We start from the raw sequence: 18,990 nt of genomic DNA, 5'->3' as shown, positions 1-18,990 counted from the left end.
TAAAATAACAGTTTACTGGGTTATAAGTTACATAATCTCAAGATCACTTACAAGGAAAGTTTATCTTGATGTTGGACAAAACTTGACTGTTAGGTTCAGTCATGCGATTTGCATTTATCGACTACAATTCCTTTCTATAGGCAGTAGGTATAACAGCCAACAAACAGAAATCATTCATGCTTCAGTAGAATTGCATTACAGAAGAGAGATATAAAAATACATACAGAAAAAAATGTGTAATGAGAAGTAGATGGATATATATTTACTTGACTGCTGTGTAGAAAATCAATGAGTTAAGCAGAACCCAGTGGTAGATAGTGATGCTATTTTAATGCATGTGGTTGCAGGACCCTCTCTAATGCAGCATTTGAGCATATCTGAAAAAATCAAGGGCACTGACTCTCTGGGAAGCCAGTGCGTGCAGCATAGGAAACCAGGAAGTGTCACGCTTTGTGACAGGGAAAAGCACAACATATGCTGTCTTAATCGGGGTTTGTATTCCTGCACAAAACACAACCAAGAAGCAAGTTTGGGATGAAAGGGTTCACTCAGCTTACACTTCCATATTGCTGTTCATCACCAAAGGATGTCTGGACAGGAACTCACACAGGGCAGAAACTTGGAGGCAGGAGTGGATGTAGAGGTCATGGAGGAATGCTGTTTACTGAATTGCTTCCCCTGGCTTTCTCAGCTTGCTTTCTTATAGAAACCAGGTCTACCAGCCCAGGGATGGAATCACCCATAATAGGCTAGGTCTGTCTCCCTTGACCACTAATTGAGAAAATGCTTGACAGCTGGATCTCATGGAGGCATTTCCTCAAGGGAGGCTTCTTTCTCTGTGATAACTCCAGCTGTGTCAAGTTGACACACAAAACCAGCCAGTACATATGCGCTATACTGAGAAAATATGTCAGGGAACGGAGGTTGTAATATGCAGAATAATATGAATCTTCCATAACTTTCTCGTAACTATTTAAATGCCAATGTTTGTATCATTTTAAAAATCATTGTTTTAATTTGTTTAATACCACAGGGAATGAGTTTGCCTCTCCTAAACATTTAAAATAACCTCCGAATTCAAATGTCATACTTCTTTTTCTTGAATGTATCTTTACGCTTTGTGCAATTCAACCCAAGGAAGAACTGTAGAAAAAAATAAAGAGACAGGTTTGAATAAATATAACTAAAGATACCAACACATTTACAGATCTTGATATATCTGTTTCTTACAGACTATTAGAAAATCAGCCCTTGTCATTATGACAAGTACTGAGAGAAACAAGGAAGGTAAGATACATCATAGCTCAGTTTTAGAGATCTTAGTCCGTGGTGGGCTGGCTCTACTGCTGTGCATCTCAAAGGAAGAGTAATGTCTCTGTGAAACGCATATGGTGGAATCAGCCAGCTCACTTCATGGTGCACAGGAAGCATAAAGGAAAGACACAGGTGCAAAGATAAGTCACGTGCAAGAATACGACCACAGTGACCTGGCTCTTAATGAGGTCCCGCCTTCCAGCTTCCACAACCTCCTAAAATGTTACCACCAGCTTTGGATCAAGCCATTAACACATGAGCCTCTTGGAAATATCTTTTTCTCAAACCATAGTAAGCCTAATCATGCAGATGATAAGCAATATGTCTATCTCCTCCCATCATTCGAATAATATATGCTGCACGCTGACATTTGTTTCCGAAGCTGGGCTGTTTCATGAATACTTACCATGGGGAACAATGCACTGCAGGATGAAGAAATGAAAAAGCAAATGTTTGTGTGGGCGAAGAGTAACCAACTAGACTAGAGGAGTGAAAACTATTTCCAAGCGAGAATGTAGTATTTTTTTCTGATTATTCTCATTTAAAAAAAAAAAAAACCTTCACAAATGGCATACTCATTGTTAGGTGAGACACCCTCAGGATTTTCAAGATCTGTAGATAAAGATTTAAGTACCACTACAGTGGTCAAGATATTCTAAAACACATTTATGTTTAAAGAAATGGACATCAGGGCAACTAACGTGATTTCTTTATCGATTGGAAGAATCATTGTGTGTCACTGTGACTCGATATTCAGGTTTACACATCCGGGCATGTATGTGACAAAGGCACCTCTCTAGAGTGTCAAAGGGAGATATCTGAGTTACCATCATTCGTGATATGTAATCTCTAGTGATTCCTATGCACTTTTACCACAAAACATGAAAATATGTGTTAAGATTTAAAAGTGCGGTCAGAAATTTTTATGAAGCATATACCTCATCATCTAATATTTTTACCATTTGTTTATTCATTTATTCACTTTACATCCCAATCTCAGATTCCCCTCTCTTCCCAGAGCCCTCCCTCATAGCCCCTCCCCCATCCTCCCTTCTCCTTCACCTCCTGGGGAACCAACCCACCCTGGGCCCTTCCAGTCACTGCGGTGAGGGCTTGCCCTGACTCTGTTTCCTGCCCGAGGATCCTGCTCCCCTAACCGGGCTGTCCTGGCTGACCTGAGTGGGAGACGATGTTCCTAGTCATCTAATATTTTCACCAGTGTTTTTACGTGTTCTTATCCCTACTTACATCTATCATGGATGGAAATCTGTGAAAGGGACCTTACTGACGTTCTTAACAGGATATTCACCGAGAGACAGTAAAATCTATCCATGCATAATAGACACCAGAACAAAGTAGAGAACATGTTTGTATCATTCAGAGGAGCCAGAATCTACATTGCATGGACCTCATTAATGTAACAGCGCCCTCTATGCTCAAAAGACTGCAGCAGAGAGCTGAGTCACGTGACTCTGAATAATTACACCTAGTTTCTTCCTATCAATTTTCAGACTGAAGACGAAATTAACTTCTTGACTTGTTTTTTAGTCAGTTTTGTAGTCGGCTTCCAGAGGATCACAAGATTATCTCAGATTTGAAAGTTAACTTCTGTAAAGAATAGTCACAGACCTGATATTATGATATTAAAATCAGAAGTGATCTTTGAGTGGTCAATTAGCACTTAACGGGCTTCTAGGTAGTAGAAAATATTTGACTTTGACATGCAGTTATGAGCATAAATTATTGGTTTTATTCATGAGTTATCTCCTTGAAAATGATAATGAAAGCCTGGAAGAAATATATGGGAATTTTTACAGGAGAGATTTTATCGGAGAAATAATAGCACAGGAATAGATGAAGGCGCATCTGGTAGAACTATTTCTCCTTCATCTTTCAGTATCTACAATGCATGTGCTCATTTTCTGTGTCCATGCATTTTCTAGTGTAAAGTTTTGTTTCTCTCAAGATGAGAAAGGTGATATGAAAATTACGGTTAAAAAGGCCAGCATTTTAAGAATCTTATCAAATGAGAATACTTTACAATGTTTAAACACATTTTAATTAGTAATTCAAAGCAGTTTCATTTATGTCCCCTATTAGTTGTTGATTATTTGTCTGCTGAAGTTATGACCATCCGTGTAAGCTACATTATGTAATTAAAGGTAGTGCTCATAGTGGAGGCATTACGTATTTTTACTTAAAATTTTCCATGTATGGCATTAAATCCATTGCTAAGATCACAAAGAAGAAAAAGGAACAGGAGAAAAGTATATTCATCAAATAAAGTCAATAAATTTCTCTAAGAAAGTATTTATCAAATGGGAAATGAGAGTAGCCCTGGGAAATATAAAGTGGATTAAATGTCTCTGTCACATATTTCAAGTTTTCACACAATTTCAAAACAATTAACAGACTGTGACAATTTGAAGAAATAATTCTGCACAGCTTTCTCCAGAGCTGTCAAATGTATCCTCCATAATTTACAGAACAATACAACTGAAGCTTGAAAATCTAAGGCTTGAGAACAAGGGAGAGCCAAACTGATGCAAATGAACCTTGCACAGGAAAAATTAGACACAGACTTGGTCAAAGCATGAGCAAGCTATCGCACGGCCAAAAAAACAGGTTAAAAATGGCCAGGAACTTCAGGCTGAAATATATCCCTGTGAGACCCCAAAACTTAAAGTTATAAACTCTTGACTCTCTGATGGAGTCCTGGCAAGGGGAGGGTGGGGCAGGGAAAGGGTACAGCCCTATGAGGGTCAATGGAGTGTAACATAAACCAAAATGAAATATATCTCAAAATCTCATACAACATTACCAATTTTTAAAAAATTAAGTAATTTAAAAATAATATAAATTTTTTTTTAGTTTAAGTTAAGGATAAATTGTTTAGACAACAGTATACTATTCTTACGGCAATACATTTTTAATGTGCTTGCTTTTCTGATAACCGGAATCTTAACTTCAAAAGCTAATCCTTTGATGAGTAGTAAAACTTTTAAAATGGACAGAGAAAAGTTACAAGGACAGGGGCAAGTGTATCTGCAGTTGTGTGTTGAGCACTGTGATGTTTTTAGAAACCCCCCCTAAGGCAAGTGATGGCTGTAAAGGAACTGACATGACAGTTCAAGGTAGAACCGCACCTCCAGAGAAGCATCCTGTACATCAGTGGATGCTCAGGTGCCTCATGAATTTGAATACTCTTATTCTGGGCGAAACAAGAAATGAATGTTCAGGGACTGGTGGAGACTGACAAAGTTTGGGCATAGCTTGTGCCAAGTATGGCAGCATCAAACTGACAAACTGGTCAAGACTGCAGTGAAAGGAAGCCCTTGGTGAGAAAGATCCACTTTGCTTTGAGTTTCATGTCAGGAATGTGATGAGAATGTTTAGCTCTAAGGGAGGAGAAGAGCGTGATTTTACAGAAGATGACCAACATGGGAGGTCCAGGGAAGAAGTCTATAAACAGTGAGTCTAAGAAATAGGTTCTACCATACCTGGGTATAGTATGTAATGAACCAGAAGGAGCTATATCAGAGAAAACTGTAATGACCCATGAGTCAGAAACAGGGTAACTGTTGTTTGTGAACTTAGGAGGCAGTGCTCAGATTCTCCAAAGGAAATCCACACTCTTGTTATGCTCATGTTCCTGACCAGGGTAGGAGGGCCAGCACATGATTAACTTCAAGGAACACATGAAAGCACAGTGCATTTCAATGTCAGGAAGCTGGGGACAGGCAAGTGTTATGAGCTTATAACGAAGTGTGTCATGCTCATCGGTGACATCAGTGGTCCCCGAGATGGACTTTTCAAGGCAGCATCAAAATCATAGAGGACATGAGAGAATATTAAATCAAAAAGCTTCCAGAAGCAGAGTGATGGTGGGTGAAGAACTCTCTTTGTCACCATCCTGGGTTATTTCTTCCTTTACCATAGGTAGCCTTGTGTTCTTAGAACTCACAAATTCTTTGCTAGAAGTAGATGGTATGATCCTTACTAATAAAATCAATTTTACTCATGAAGGTTTAAAACTGGAGAGAAAACAGAATAATGAATAAATGTGTTTACATTTTTCTTTCAAAGAGAAGATAGTTCAAGCAATTACTTAAACATGCATTCTTAACATACTAAGGAGGCAAAAGGATACTTACATATAAAACTTGAACAATCCCAAATCTTGAGGTACGAAAAAAGAAACATGCTTTAAGTTCATAGGATGATGAGTTTTCACTTAGGACACAGACCAGCATATCATTGTGTTGGTAGACTGACAAGTTCTTCTGGGATGCAGGGATTGAATAGGGATTGAGAAATAGCCTACTGTTTAAGTGATTGTTCCCACGTAAAACTATGTCCTAAAAGGAAAAGTTTTATTACATAGATACACATGTTCTTGTAAATTGAAAATATCAGACAAATGCCCTGAATTCACCAAAACTCAGCCTCAATTACTGGCTAAGTAGATATAGATAGTACTTTGGTATCAAGAATAATTGAAATCACAGTGATTATGTTCGGCATTGGATCCGTTTTGACCTAACTTCTCTTTGCAAAGCTCCACTGAGGGCTCATACTATATCAGGAGTGTATCGCCAGTGGTTTCCTAGCAATTTAACTTCAGCTGTCAATCATTACTTTCCCCTTAACTCAGTGGGTAGGAGCTGATATAACATGCATAAAGTCCTTGGCGTTCTCCCAACAACCCATAGACTGCATTCGTCAAGCAATACTTATCTTGTTTTTATTTCATGTATATTAATATTTGCTAGTTTGTTTGTATGATTACTGGTAAATGCCTGGTAAGAATGTGCTGGATCCCCTGGAACCGGCATTACAAGGGAGTGTAGGTTATCACATGGGTGTATGAACCCTTGTTCTTTGTGAAAGCCGAGAGTGCTCTTAACAGCTGAGCCGCAGCACCATAGTACCACATAGAACTGAGTTTGATGGTATTCACGTGTATTCCCATCACTCAGGAATTCAAAGGAAGACGGTGAAAAGAGAAAGACCATACTCAGCCTTTTAATCTGAAACCAGACTGGGGTACACAAGAACCTGTCTAACAAAAAACTATGCTTCCCGAATCAATGGTATAGGGGAAGCGATGACTTACAACTAAAGTTAAATTGCTACGAAAGTACTGGACATAGACTGGTGATGATTTACTGTGGGCTCTCATGGGAGCTTTGCAAAGAAAAGTTGGGTCAAAATGCCTCCAACACCCAACAGATGTCCTCTTTATCAACAATGACATCCTGTTAGATCCCGAATCCCCGACTCAGGCAGTCGCCCCTATTTGTTTCCTGCTCCAGTCCCTCTGTCCAGTCTTATTTTGCTACAAATTTTATTTATGTTACACCAAGACGACCTTTCAAAACCATCAATCCTGGTAATAAGCTCCATGAGGAAAACGGCCCTGAAAGTGATGAATTCATTAAGGTCTACGGCATCTCACCCACAAACCAGGGTCTGGCACACAAGACACAAAGCGAGACTTCAGTGAACGTCACGGAAACGAGTGAGTGAACACAAAAAAGGCTCACATCTGGAACAACCTTTTGGTCACAGTACATAAAATGTGGGCTAAAGGTCACTGCAAGCACTGACGTGACCCTCTCTTATTTTTCTTGTAGTACCTTGCGTTTCCCTCACAAAGTTCGGTACTATCTCACAGTGCTGTGTCTCTCCTGGCTCCTCAAGCAAGCAAATGACAGATACTGCAGTCTTTATCCATTCTCGGCATATTGACTTGTTTCTTTCATATAGGAATATTCCTAGGCTTTTATTCATTCTCCCTTAAGTCTGTCAGGCATAAGGCAACAGCTACTCCTCTTACAGTCTCTACTCCCCATCAAATGTTCACCTTAAATCCATCAAATGCTCCCCTCAAATCCTATTCCAAATATCCTCCAGACTAGGTAGAGAAACAAAACAAAATCAAAAACCAAAAAAACAAAAAACCTTCATCGTTTGTTTAGGCCTCAATACCAGATTGTGATACAGTCTCAATAAGTGGATATTGATTAAGAGATATTGAAAATTAAGAGTGAGATATTGAAAAAGGGAAAGTGATAATTATTTCAATATTAACCACTTGAATATCTTATGTTATTACTCAATTGTTTATGTTTTACTTGGTTTTGTAAATTAAAGTTAATTCTCTTTCGTTTGCCTTGCAAATTTGATTCTTTTATTTTTCCTTCCCAGTCATAAGAACAGTGTTTCTGATGTAAAATTGTTCATTTTCAGACATTGCAGCTATCAATCGTGGATACATTGAATCAACACACACACATCTCCGATGAATAATGTGGCAAAACAGAAAAATCACAGTGGGAGTTACACTAGAACTGTAGACCCACCAATTCAGTCATCCTGACCAACAGTTACTTAGTATCTCTGAAGCTCACCTTCTTTCCAGTACAAAATAGATAAAAATACTCTTCAGTGTTTGGAAAAAGGGTATGGTAACTAAAATTTTGGAGCTGTTAAAACTCACCACGGTTATTTCATAGTACTTGGTGTTATGTTTCTTGTGGAAGAATTATTTTGTATGGAAAAATTACCAGAAAATGAGATCACAAGGATCACACAATTGTAGCATGGTAGATCTCTTGAAAAGTTGCTTGCCTTCCTGTTTAAAATGATAATTAACACTTGACCATGACTAATTACCTTAGAGAGAGGTTCCCTGCCTCTATTGCAAATTAATTTGTGTCACATAAAGTGCAGTAAAACATGCAGGAAATTAAGTGTTCAGTGTCTGATAATCAATTCATCTTTGGATAAAAAGATTGATAGATTTGTAGGTATATAGCTGACTCCATTCAAGCATTCAAAACAAATGAGAAGAGATTGTGGAATATTTTTAGATACATTCTACAAAGATTTAACCCTCAGTCTTTTTGTTTTTTGTTTGCTTGCTTTGCTTTGCTTTGTGTTGTTTTGTTTTGTGTTTTCAAGAGATCTTTTCTTTGTGTAGCCCTGGCTGTACTGGACCACACTCTGTAGACCAGGTTGACCTCAAACTCAAAGATCCACTGGCCTCTGAATCTTGATTGCTAGGATTAAAGATATACACAACCACCCCTTTCTTACTATTTAGCATAGTAAATATATTCTTAAATAGTATATACAGTTAAACTGCTTCACAAAATGCATAGAATATAATTTAGGTTTATAGGTATTGTCTCTGAAATGCTTCTGTACCAGGCCCAATGCTACACACCAAAAATATGGCAATGAAAAGGAAGTGGAAACTTGCAAGGCTGATAATAGCCTGAAAGAACAGACAGTCAATTACATCTAGAGGTCTTATTTGGGCCACACTGGACTCTCACCGCAGGTAAAACCAAGAAGACCTGTGTGTTGGTAGAGCTGGCATCTAACTAACTTAGAGTCTAGAAAAGATTAAGCTAATGTCATTCAGCTAGTGGACTGGGTTTCTATCATTGAAGTTACTGGATGTAGTCCCTGTCTCCTGATTGGCCGTAAACTCTAGAACCTGGCACTCGATGGAGCTGTTCCATTCCATCTCTAAAGCAACAATAGCTACCAGATTCTCCTTTTGCTCTATGTGCTTCTGACCTCCTTGTCTTCTGTCCTAGGGTTTGGAAGACTCATCTTTTCTCTTCTGTCCTGCCTGACAGATAATAGCTGTTATCTTAAGGCTAGTTGACATAGCAATTTTGTTACTATTGTGAAATACATTCACAGTAGTATCTAGATTACTGTTTATATGATGTTTATATGATTAACCAGCTGGGAAAACAGACATTTTATTTCTTTAAAAAAAAAACTCATGGGGAGTACTTCCAGATCCATCCACCACCCGCCATGACAATAAACCTTTTGGAACCAAGGACTTCCTCGTATCATTGGGGCTTGCAGCCGCTGCTGGAACCATAGACGTTCCTCCCACATGTGGGACCCACCGCAGTGTGGAAACCCCCCTGGGACTCCACAGCTGCGGCCTGTAATTTTTCCCCCACATTTGGCACCCAACGTGGGGCACAGACACCCATGGACTTCAAGAACCGGGCCACCCCAGTCTGATACAGAACACAGCCTAACTTCCCACCCTGCTTGTCCAGTGCTGTGAGGAATCAACTCAGTGAAGATTCCGTGCTTCTCCCATGCTGACTGAAGCTGCAGCTGCTTAATCTCTCACCTGGAGGACCTCTATGTTCCAGCCACGAGGATCTACATCTTCAAGCAAGCTGGCCAGGCCACTGAGTCTGCTAAGCAAGTACAGTCTCTCCCACGGGTGCTGCTAGAGTCTCTTTCTTCTTCTCCTCTCCCTCGTTTCTCTCAGCTGTGGGTTGTCCAGCGTGTACCCACATGCCCCCATCTCAGTCCTTAGAGTCAAGGACTTGAGACCAGTCGGTCTCCAGCCAACTTCTGGCCCGGAGATCCCCAATCCAAGAGCTCTGCACCTCGGAGAAACCAGAGTGAGAATTCCCCATGCTGGGCAGGGCCCCGGTATTGCAGGGAATAAACTCAGCCAAGATCCTGTGTGCTCCTACCATGCTGAGCAACAATCCCAGCCTACCACATCGTGGTAGATGCACAGATCCACAAAGCAACAGAGACTCGTGCCCGCACGTGCGTGCCCACACATGGGCCTACATCATTCCCTACAGGTGGTATGTGGGGCAGTGGGCTATGAGAAAGCCAGAAAGCTTGGTAGAAATCTTCGAAGCCCCGGAAACTTCGGCCTGAAAAGGGTCATAGGACGGAAGGTTGCTTCAGATTTCCCATGCCAATGGCCCTCTTAGCTTCTGCTTCCCACAAAGAGACCCATGACCCTTATCACATAGGATAACACCTCCATGCAAATAAGGCATCCTCAAACCCCCAAGCCAAACCAATAGGGGCTACCTGTTCTTTCCCCGAAACTGTATATATATAATTCCAGAGCTCAAATTAAAAGACTGTGTGGTGCAAGGTCTCCTGCTGTCGGAGTGCTTTCGAGATCCCTCGCCAGTTGCGCATTTCAAAGGACAACACTCTCCTCTCTCCTCAGCGGGAAGAGCGAGCTGAACTGAAGGAGCTGAAACACTTTTCTTCTGTGCTACCCCCAGAAGGAGAGAACTAAAAGAGCTGATAACACTTTCTCGCTTTTGGGGACTGGGACAGAGGTCCCGCTCTGAAAGGCTGGAAGGTGTGTTTGAGCTGTGCCCTTGTTCACAGCTGCACTCTCCTTCGACACCACCCCTGCCTCTGGGGTTTTCGGAGGACCAGAGGCCGCTGTGGAGCGAGCCCCGCCCTGTCGGCTGCTGAAGGCCCTGGGCCGGCTCGGCTGGCTCCTTCCACGCCCCCGACCCCGGAGTCTGCTTGCCCACCCCCACTGGCCTGGCTTGGAGCTGACGCCAGCCGCTGCCGACCCTGGTATCCTGCGGCGGTTCCGTCAGCCTGCGATCCCTAGGCAGGAGCACTGCATGACAGTGGTAGAGGATGTGGGCGGCAAAGCCAGCTCCAAGACTATCCCCCACTGGTGCCCACCAAGAACCTCTCCATGGAACCGTGAGTAACCCCAGTCTAGTTCATAGACTAGGCAGGCCTCTCTGTCTCCCTTTCTCTCTCTTTCTCTCTCCATGTGTTTCGGGCCAGCGTTTTTCTCTCTGACTACCACTAGCTCCTGCCTGGCTCAAAAGACTAGGTCTATCTTTCTCTCTCCCTCTCCTCTACGTGTTCTCAGGGGCAAGATGGTGGCTCCATAGCCTCCACTCTGCCCATCCCCCAGCTCCACAGAGAGGGCTCCTTCACAGTGAACAACTGTCTTTCAGGCCACAGCGCCTGCCATGACTCTTGTTCTATTCCCCTTTCATTTTGAGCTCTCAGGAGTACCTACTTAAGTCTTTCAGGAGCTGCCTGCTATCATAGCTTTCTTTCTCCCCATGTGTTCTCCAACTTAACAAGATGGCGATGACACCCTAATCTCTGCTCTCTACCCATCCCCCAGGGGTCAGCCTTTCACGCTCTGCCTGCTAGCTTCTCGGGAGCAATGGCTCTGAACTCTAGTCCCCAGTGATTTTCCCTCAGGGGATCTGTCTTTCACAGGCTGCCTGCTAGCCTAGCATAGACTTCCCCCACTCCTCTGCCATTTGTGGCTGGCCGGTTACAGCCCAGCTGACTCGCCTGAAGCAACAGGGCTGGCTCCCTGCTTGCCCCTCTCCCCAGTTCACCTTCTAGGTCATTTGCTGCCAGCTATAGCCCAGCTGGCTTGCCTGATAACAGAGGGTCTGAGACTCAGTCTGCTCCCTTGGCCCCTGTGTTCTCACAACTAAAAACTCCAGGGTGAGCCATGAGGAGCTGCTGGCCTCCTGCGAGCTTCTCCCAGGAACTGCTGGCTACAAGCCAGCCTCCACATGTCTCCCCCTCCATGGCTCAGTTTTACACAGCCTTTTACTTCTTCTGACTCTCCTATCAAACACCTATGTTTCTTGCTTTGAGCTTTTCTTCAAGGTTAGCCTTTCTTCCTTTACATTTAAGATTTGCCAGCTAAGAAAAAAAAATGGGGAATTTCTTGGCCTCTACTAGAGCAGTCACCACATGGCAGAGCAGGCCCCTCCTCCACTACTTCTAAATCCCCCATTAACCTTTTCTCTCCAACAGGAACACTTGCAACAATGTTCATGCTTTCCCACCATTAATGTCTTCTCCCCCAACAGGAATGCCTAAACAACAGTGTTCATACTTTTCAATCCAAAATTTTTCACTTTTTGTTTAAATGTCTCCTTTTCTCTCTAACACTCATGATATATTCCCAACACTTTTTTTTTTCAATTTTTAAGACTTCTTCAAGGTTCAAAGATCATCTAATCTACTTCCACAGGTTAAATCAACATGCTGATCACCATCTTTCAGCTCTTAATTAACAACTAGTTTCCTTTTACAGACAAACTGCTGCTGCCTATCATGCATAATTAATATGATTTTCTTTCTCAGCCAGCTAAAACAGACACAAAGGTGACTTCTAAGACTAAAATTTCCTCAAACACCTTTGCCTTTCTAGGATCTCAATAGCACACCATGACGTGCCTGATCCCAAGTAGCCTAATGCTTACTACACACCCTTTGCAGACATCCCCCTGCCTGGGTGCTGCTTCCCTGCTGTGATTAATCTACAGGTGCTCCCACAAGTCCAGCAGAGACAATGCCACCTCCTAGAACCTGCCTAGGATGCCGTGCTGTCTTCTTCCAGCCACACCACCTGACTACAGATTCCAGAGACACGCTGAGATCCAGAGATGCTCACTGAGTCCTACGGACAGATTCAGATCTTCCAGCTACAAATGAACTCTTTTGCCAAAGTCAAATAGCTAAAGTTACATGTTAGTGAGGAAAACATAATGTCTATCTAGATTAGTCATATATTACTACCCTCAAACTGTACCACATGAATTCAATTGATTCAATGATCCCTTGCCTTCCCTACCCCCTCAACTCCCCTTACCCTGTGACTTAATTATGCTAATCCCTCTGGCCTACATAGTGCTTTATTTTGGCTTCCTCATCCAAAATTTTCACCACAGTGACCCCCCCTATTTTAAAAAAAAGTAAAGGGGAGGAGATGTGGGACTGCATAAGGGCATCCTGGGTCATGGTTGAGCAGTTGCCTAGAACCTCGAGACTCTGCCTGAGAACCAGCAGGAGTTCAGTGTGCCCCAAGAACCCAGGGTCCTGAAAAGCAGTCTAATCTCCATAGAATTACATTGTTCAGTCACATAGGCCAGACTATAGGCCTCAGGCCCTAGGGATTTACATACTAATGAAGGTCAGAGGGCGGAGCAAATTAAGCATGCCTCCCCAGATCCTCCCCCAATCCTCCCCAGATCCTCCCCCAATCCTCCCTCCCTATATAACTCGGGACTGCCCTGAGTTTTAGGGAGTGTACTTCCAGATCCATCCACCATCCGCCATGACAATAAACCTTTTGGAACCAAAAAAAAAAAAAAAAAACCTCATGTGAAGGTGACACACTAATAGAAATATTAATAATCATTCCATAACTCAAATCATAAGGTAGAAGAATAAAGATGCATCAGATATATATGGAAAGGGAAGAAAATTATTGGGAGGGCCATGGAGAGTTAGTGACATCATTCTTAACTCCTGTCAGGGGTTGGCAGTAGAACAGGTATGTCACAGAATATAGACACTGAATAAATTTAGCCAGGTGTGCCTTTCTAGCCTAGCTTGAAAGCAAGTGTATTAATATAGTGCATGTTCTTGTATGGAACTTTAAAAAAGATACTATCTTTAGGAGTCACATTTATTCACATGCACCTATAATCTCAACATTGAGGAAGGTGGGGTAGGAGGACCTCATGCTTGAGGACAGCATAAAGTACAAGGCTAGACTGTGTGTGAAACAAAATTAACAAGCAAACAGGACAGCAGGTATTAGGACTCACAGGATAGACAAGCTATAAAAAAATAGTATGCAAAACAAACTAACCTCAAACTCTGTGTCACAAGTGAAAATAATGGTCAAGAATTTCATGGCAATAACAAAGAGAAACATTTATTTAAAGGTAGAAATCTTGTTTTTCCATTAGTCTTTAAATTTGTATAATAAATAAAGACCCCCATGAAACTCATTTATGACTTATCGTAGTATTCAAAATGCTGCAACTAACTTCCTGGTTCTTTTGAAAATCCTTATGCTTCCCAATGTTTTTCTTTTTTTTTTTTTTTCAGCCAAGCTGATAGACCTAACACCAGGGTGCCTATGGCAGTCTTTGGATGATGAGAGCAAGCTGAATCCCCATCAGGACGTGTTAATTTTCTTGGTAACATTGACATGGACACCAAATCTGTCCTATGTGCACATCTGAAATGCCTTTGTTCTCCTCCTGCTCAAGGCCATATTGCCCTTGACTCTGGAAGATTTTATGCTGAGTCTGCATTCCCCTTGAAGCATAAAGGCTTGACTATCAGGTTTCCTTGTTTTTCTTGAGAAAAGAGCATTTAAGACTTGGTCCTATGGTCCAATGTACACACATTTCCTCCAAGGCATTCATTCTCTACAGCACGTCCTCCCTGACTGCTGATTGCCTATAGAGCTGTGATTAAAAAAGAAAAAAATAGGACAACATTTTTACACAAAAAAGATAGATATTTAATAGCTGTGCATTAGATTAATTTTACAGCAGCTGGTCAACCATGTTCTGTGGAATAACAGTGATTATAGGCAATATGCAAACAACGACTAAAAGCTTTGTTGGTCTGATTATTTACACAAAATGCTGAAGCCTTGCCCCAGACCTCTTGGCTCTTCTTTGCTGACCCTCAGGTTACAAGAAGAAAGGTTCAAATAGAGGTCAGGTAAATTGGCTTCTAGTTGAGTTCAAGGCTGACAGATTCAAAATGTCATGTCTTACCAGTGTCAGTTGAACAAATTTAACATCAGTTCAACTTTTCAAAATCTTACAAGGAAAATTTTCAGTATTGCCATTGTGTTCCTGAGACGTGTTTAAAGCATCCAATTCCGAGTGCTGGGTATTTCTTTGAGCTTCAAGTTGATGAAAACTTTGCCCAGATTCTAAGATGTGTTTACACACACTACACACACACACACACACACACACACACATTTTCATTGATGGCTGTAGATATCATGGAATCTTTCAAATCTGATTACTTCAAGGCTTATAATGTATTCTTTATAATTCATGCCATGATTTAGACTCGCATGCAGATGCCTTGTTGGTATAATTTCTTCTAGTTGTAGTTCTGGTTACGAGAAATTTTCTTTTCTAAAAACTACATTCATTTGCCTTATTCCATGACCACCAAATAAGTCAAGATTTCTCACACTCCACTGGAGCTCAAGTTCAAATTGATATAAACTGATGCTTTAAATATTTCAACTCTTAGGAGGATCTCTCCACCTCCAATTAGTCCTTAATTGTGAAAAAATTAGGGAGTTTAATTTTCATTAATATATTAGAAGAGGAAAGTATTACACTCAGAAATTTTAATTCTCTCAATTTTAATGTAACCCCCTTCTCTGTACAAGAAAAAGATTTTTGAAGGGCATGTTTACTTTCCAATTCGAGCCTAGCAGGCTCTCCATGCTTCTGAGACAGAAGTCTGTTGTCAGTTACACAGCTGTTCTCGTCACTGAACAGAGACTTTTCCTGGGAAGATATGCGTAGCATTACATGCACATTCACACACACACACACACACATGCGCACACACACACGCACACACACATCTGTTCCAGAAAGGCAGACAGGGGACCCACAACAGACCAAAGTAACAAATGAGCTAAACTCCAACCTGGTGAATGAGTTTTATCATGCTTGCAAAACAGACATTTGGGTGAAGAATTACTCACAGAAACAAATATGACAGATAGATGTAGATAGATAGATAGATAGATAGATAGATAGATAGATAGATAGATGATAGATAGATAGACAGATGGACAGATGGAAGGACAGACAAATAGAGGCACATTACTATAAAACCTGTCCCATTATAATTGAACACTAAGAGAAGCAGGAACTCTGGAGATCCCTGCACAATCTGCTGATAGAACTACACATTTGAGGCTCTCAGAGCCTATCTAGTAGTAGATAGGCTTCTAAGAATAAGTTCTAAGTTTTGCCTCCCCAGAATTTGTTTGTCTCCTGAGTCCATGGGGCGTCCTCATACCCTTTGAAGAGAATGCTTCAATTTGGAGGAGAGTAGCATACACCAATCCCTGAGGTGATCAAAACTGGGATTGCAGGTTGTCTTCTGAGTGCAGAAGAGGAATAGAGAGAAACCAGAGCATCTAACTCCCTACAGGTGTAGGGTCTGTCTGTGCTCTTTCCAAACCTTCTAAGTAGTAAGTACCCTCTTGGAACAGTGTAGCTGTGAATGTCCAGTATTCTGTTAGAACTTTGGAGTCCTCAGACTCTACAGTAGGCAATGTATAGTCAAGTAGGTGGCTTGAGAAGTTGGTCAATCACTAACCTCAAATGCACGACTGTCAAACTCAGCTGCTACTCTTGGTTGTTTAGCTCTCCTCTGGATACTGAAGCAGAGCCTACTAGTGACTTCACTGTTTAGCTTCTCAGCTTCCAGCACTCTAGATCTAAATACTCTCCTTTCAAGAATGTTTCTGAGGCTATGGAAGCTTCAAATCAGTTTCCCAGAATTCTGTTCTGTTATCTAAAATCCCTGCACTGAACCCCATGGGCTCCCCTGATAAGCTCAATGTAAAACAGCACAGCTCCTCTCAAGACAAAATTTCTGGCTAGAACTCACTAAGACAGAAACAGAATGGGATTTCCTTCCCCTGCTGCCCAACCACTGAAGGAATCACTCTCTCGCTTAAACCTGAACCTGGATTTGAGACACCTGAGGGCTGTGCAATTGTCAGCACAACAGATCTTCCAGGCTTACCTTTTCCATGTGTTTTCTGTATTAAGCACTAGAATTACTTTGTCTAAGTAATAGAGGATCTCATTATCATAAACCTTTTACTTTCATTCCTTTTGACATGTTTGTGATTTATTTTTGATACACCTCAATTGAAAAGAGGACTTTGAAATGCCTCTTATCATTATAAGCATTGCTGGGTGTGTGTCTTAGTGTACTTGTTTGTGATTTGAAATATCATGTCTTTTGTTTTTGTTTGTTTGTTTGTTTGTTTTAGAAGAGTTGGGAATTATGAATTTAGTTTAGGTATTTGTAACTTTACATTTGGATCTTTGTTTTACTGTAACGTTTCCAATTTTGTTGTCTTTCTCAAATTTAGGACCCAGGATTACTCCTGTCTTGTATCCTTGAAATAGCTTTGCAGTGTCTAAATGACTGTTATTAACACAAAGATATGCTCCTTCACCTTATGAGACGACAGAAAATTGGAACAAATTAGATTTGTTTGGCGTGCTTTAAAGTTTAATTAACTAAAAATAAGTGTAAGAAGTCCATTGGATTCCTTAATTTAAGACAAATAAAACAAAGCTGATAAATCAAAAAATGTTTGAGTCTTGTTACCACCTCCTACTTCTCAGCAGATCATCAAGCTGGACAGAGCATCTATTCCTTAGAACTTAGAGTCAAGGGTATATAATACACATTGCTGTACAAACAGAACATGTAAAATTCATATTACTATACAAAATTTAAAAGACACAGATGCAGTGCAGTTAGTGTGAGAATTCTACCTAGCAAAGATGATTGATTGACCTGGGAGATTGAGGGTTGGTCGAAATGGCACTTGATCTGCTGTTTTTAGAGAAAATGGTCCAACACTTCAGAACAGAATCTCTAAAGTTTAAAGTTTGAAGATAATGTGGCTCATTTGAATGTAAAAACAAAACTTAATTAAGGTCTAATCCTAGAGGGAGAGGCAGGTCTCAGCTCTAGGCATGAGGAAGTATATAATAGACAATACAATTTTAGGTAGTTTCTTCCTTTACTTAAGAACAATATAGAATAATATTAGAGAATTTTAAACAAGGGTGTTGATAACAGTAACTATAGTAGTAAGAAAAAATTATCTCATATATTATGCCTTGGAATGTAGAAGAATATCTTAACTTTTCTAGTTAGGAGATATTTTTGTTCAAGAAATATTTGTAAGATTTATGTGAGGAGCAAATAAATAATAGCCAAAGGGGTTAAATGGCTTGCTTGTTTGAATCCAGAGTCAATTTGTTTGTGCACAGGAGTCAATAGAGTTGATGATTTATAAGAAAAAAAAGTTTACTCTTACCTCCTAGGGCTTCTGTCTCAGTAAGACTAAGGTGCTCAGAATTCTGCAATAGAAAACTATTATTAGTGATCCTTATGGAGACTGCCCATACACTTGAGTCCATTTGGATAAACCCATGAACCTACTGTATGCTGCTTCTACCAGTGGTTTTGCTACCAGTGGTTTCAGGGGAAACACAAAATACACATAGTGTGAATTTTTCCCAAACAAATTCTCTCATCTTGGCTACAAGGATAGCTATACCAAGAAGAAAATATATATTCTAATCAATTGGAATATGATCAAGACCCTAGCAACTATTGATCACCAATAACAGAATGATCCCCAAGTTTCATGATGAATCATAACATGATCTGTAGACTACTGGAATTAGAAACATTGAGCTTTACCGTAGCAGAACTTATCAAAAGGGTGAACAAAATAAGGAGGAGGCAAACTAGCAAGCATTGGATGGTCTTGGGATGGAAAAACACTGATGCTCAAAGACCAAAGAGGCCGACTTGAGCTTTGCATACACTAAACTAAACCACTGAATTTACACACTTAAGTCTGGACACTCCACTCTCTCTGTTTTAGCTTAAGGAAACCAGTGAGTCGGCCAATAAACAGACAAATACCTGCAGCATCATGATCTTTCCCTCTTCTCAGTTCTCTCCTTTCCAAGCCAGTGTTCCAACAATTTCTGTTCTTGGTAACCACTAAGAGAAGCTCTCAGACACATAGCAGTGATGCAACCTGCCTTTCTCCATTCCAAATTGAAAGGTATTTTACAGTTTGAGTATGGTAAGGTATCTACTTCTGTTGTTTTGAGTTAGGAAAGAAAGAATGTTCACAGCAACAAGTTAGAAGGAGGAGGAGGAAAAATAGAAAGAAAGAAAGAAAGAAAGAAAGAAAGAAAGAAAGAAAGAAAGAAAAAGAAAGAAAGAAAGAAAGAAAGAAAGAAAGAAAGG

The sequence above is a fragment of the Grammomys surdaster genome, unplaced genomic scaffold (assembly GCF_004785775.1).
Source record: "Grammomys surdaster isolate TR1022 unplaced genomic scaffold, NIH_TR_1.0 125877, whole genome shotgun sequence".
In the NCBI taxonomy this organism is placed as follows: domain Eukaryota; kingdom Metazoa; phylum Chordata; class Mammalia; order Rodentia; family Muridae; genus Grammomys; species Grammomys surdaster.
This window is presented reverse-complemented; position numbering follows the sequence as displayed.